Source organism: Sinocyclocheilus anshuiensis, unplaced genomic scaffold (genome assembly GCF_001515605.1).
Source record: "Sinocyclocheilus anshuiensis isolate Anshui unplaced genomic scaffold, SAMN03320099.WGS_v1.1 scaffold1002, whole genome shotgun sequence".
Taxonomy (NCBI): Eukaryota; Metazoa; Chordata; class Actinopteri; order Cypriniformes; family Cyprinidae; genus Sinocyclocheilus; species Sinocyclocheilus anshuiensis.
Genome location: NW_015536514.1, coordinates 283757 through 287263, shown reverse-complemented (window position 1 = coordinate 287263; position 3507 = coordinate 283757). Strand labels below are relative to the sequence as shown.

The window sequence follows — 3507 nt, the reverse complement described above, 5'->3', positions numbered from 1 at the left end:
TAACCCAACCGCTGGGTCAAAACAACCCAATTGCTGGGTTTGTCCCTATTTTACCCAGCACTGGGTTGTATTTAACCCAGCATTTTTTCTTCAGTGTAGAAATAAACGTTCAATCTGGGAGATTAAAAGAGTTCTTGATAACCCGTTCTTTAGATCAGTGTTTGGCGTTCTTTAAAGCACCTGTATAATGAAGAACAGTGCTCAGTTGATCTAAAAGGTTCTGCTATATGACATCAGGAAGTGACGTTCTTTTTGGTTCTACAGGAAACTTGATTTTTTAAGTGAGAAGGTGCGCTGCCGCCTAAAACCATGTTTATGCTTGTGAAATAACTGCATCGTAACCACTGAAACTGACATCTTTAAGGCAAAGCTGAAACCTTTCAGGCTAAAATGTGATACAATATGAGCAATTACTAAACAGAATTTTGTGATTTTTACATTTTATTTACTTAACTAAAATATGCATGCAGCTAGGTCTCCAACTTATTAGTTATATCCTGTGGCATTTGTTATATGAACCTGCACGTCTATAATACTCAACACAGTCCTATTTTAAATCACTAATAAACTGTTTAAAAATTTAAATGATGATAAATTGAAATGAGTAATGCATTTTAATCATCCCAACTCAGTCTAGCTGGATAAAGCTGGAGGTTTCGATTAGGCCTCCATCAATCAAGACAGCACACAGCTGTCAAAAAACGTTCAACTCAATCCTTGTGATGACATTATATTGTATTCTAACTGATTCTTATGAATTTATTTGCATAAAGTAATATGTGCTACTGAGAAGTCAGAAGAAAGGCAGGTGTACGGCTTCGCATTTCAAACCAAATGACCTCCTAAAACAGTTATTTTCCAGTGACGTAATTCCACCTGGGATTTGTGTAACATGTTTGAACCAAGCCTTTTCCTGTGTAAGCATGTGCTCCCACTCAGAATTAAATAATGGGATCATTAATAGCTTCCCATTTCTCTACATTCTAATCCAAGGCTGTGTGTTCAACCACAGGCAAACCTCGAAACTTTAGGCCTTCATAGAAAAATCCGGCATAGACGTTTTAGGCCTATCTGATTGAAAGCAGCAGATTTTTGAACCTTTCTTAGTAATGCTTTTCTTTCCTTCCACAGACTGTTTACTTCCACTAATTTTGAAGACACCAAAGGATTTATTGATGAACCTCTAAACCTCAATGACGTGGCCAAAGGACATTCAGTAGACACACCTACGGACTTGAGCATCCTCACGAAGGACACAGCAAAAGGAGCTTTTTATATACTTAGAGGAAACGTAGATGATGTCTCCTGTGTCGTCAAATACATTTAATCTTTTTCACAAGTTATTCTTAAATGTCGTCATGGTGATAGTACAGGAAGGCCGTCTGTTATCTGTATGGAAACTATATTGCGTGTTTGTCTCTAAACAGAAGAGTTTATATATATATATATATATATATATATATATATGAACAAAAAAGTATTGTACATAGGCTACCTGTGAGTATTGTCAGCTTTTTTAAGGGACCAATGCAATTTAGAGCAATACTTTCTTGAAGTACGCTGCATGGATGAATGCATACATTTGATTTTTCCTATGCAACATTTTTTCGATTTCCGTCCACTGTACATTTTGCTTATTTATTAAAACATATTTTTGAACACGTAGGCTGAACACTTTGATTTGTCCACATCATCACCCTAGATATGCCAGTTTTCACTACAGTAAAGAACATTCAGATTTTCCCCTTATTTTGCTACATAAAGAAACTGTTATAAAACAGTGCAGGTTCATTAGCCGAAGAGAAAGTCCAGCCAGTTTTACCCCTAAGCTTATAAAAAAAAAAGCTTGTCCGCTTTAATAAGAAGAAATCACTGAATCTAGACGGCTGGAGGCAAATGCTTTAACAACCGCAGATAACCACTGCATTTAAATACCGGACCCCTAGCAGACCTTTTCATTTCTCCTTTAAATCTACACCAACGCTCGCAAAGCATTTAATTGTTTACATCTCATTTTCCCAGGCTTAGCTTGATAGAAATCTAAAAGAAACGACTCCACCGTTGAGGCATTCATGTTTGATAAAAGCTCTGTTGTTCTGTGGGCCTGTTCAAGAATAATTTAACTGCTTTTTGAAACATCTGATGGTGTTAAATCACAAAATACAGAAAACTTTTATTTCCAGTTTTATGGCACTTAATAACTATTTAAAAGGTTGTGTTTATTATTTTATTTGCTTTTATCTATTTATTTGATTTTAGGATATTTTGGAGCTTTAAATAATAATTGAAGTCAACTATTGAACTTTTATATCAGCTAGGCTGTATGTCTGTAGGGCTATGTGGGTCAATGACGTGATGTCTGAGATGATAAAATTGAAAAAAATATATAAAATAGTTTTATTAGGTAAAAACAGTTAGTTTAAAACAACCTTCATGTTGGTTTTGTACATTTCTGAATACCATTTTCAATAAAAAATGGGATTTTATGACTGTGATGTGGTGGTGTAACCATCAAGTACAAAAGGTCCTCTCTCTGTGTTATGGTTTTCTTGTCACATGACAACAAAATTACTTCCTGCATGCTTGTTAAGCCACACTTATTTTGATTTCACAAACGTAGCTATTTTAAAAGTCAATGTTTTAAAACATAATTGCTTCAGTGCTTATTTTTAAAGGAAATAATAATAAAAGATTATGCTAGGCTACAATAAGTCAACATTTCTTGTTCTTTTTTTATAATCTCAGGGCAGTTAGAATTTATTAAACCCTACAAAAATGTGAAAAATTAATTTTACTTCAAAAATGTGAAAATAGGAAAGGTGTCATTTTACTGACAAACAAAGTTGTCTACTGGCCATTGACCCAAATACAGAGATACGCGTACGAGAAAACAGCTGCAGTTTAAAAATAAAAGTTCTTAAATGTTCACTTGTGGTGACGGGGAAACCCAAAGAAAAAAATACCCCTGGTGAAAACTGAGGTGAAGAGTGAGAACCAGCCCGTTAGATACACACCTCTCCCTTTCCCTTTATTCTGTGCACCTGCGCAAATCTCTGCAACCGCAGCGGAAACTAACTGAACGCAGGGCTCTCGAGAGCTGCTTGACGTCGAGACGCGACGCGACACGACACAGAGGGGGAAAGACGTCCATCTGGCGCATCGAGCAACAATTAATAAACAGTGTAGGCTATACGGAATGCAAGAGCAGTTTTGGTTTTGATACAGTAAAATTGGTTCACACGTCTAGTCTGTCAGTCTCCCAGTCAGTCTCAACAAAAATATCTTGGTGTATGGATCAAAACAGAAATACAACGATTTTACATAGCCTAGGCTATGACTAAACGGTGTTGGGGAAAGTTACTTTTTAAAGTAATGCATTACAATATTGCGTTACTCCATAAAAAGAGTAACTAATTACGTTACTTAGTTACTTTTTTTATGGAAAGTAATGCGTTACGTTACTTTTGCGTTACTTTTAAAATCTGGACAGGGCTTGCTTGTTTGTTT

The 3507-nt window shown here is 35.8% G+C and overlaps 1 protein-coding gene across 1 annotated transcript in view; it reads left to right on the top strand.

The window, feature by feature from the left end:
- LOC107692323 (twist-related protein 2-like) overlaps positions 1 to 1451 on the top strand; it is a 4114-nt gene extending 2663 nt beyond the window's left edge. Inside the window, exon 2 of the mRNA XM_016491308.1 lies at positions 1132 to 1451. The gene's annotated coding sequence lies outside the window, so the exon portion shown is untranslated. The remainder of the gene's footprint in view (positions 1 to 1131) is intronic.
- The last annotated feature ends 2056 nt before the right edge of the window (positions 1452 to 3507 follow it).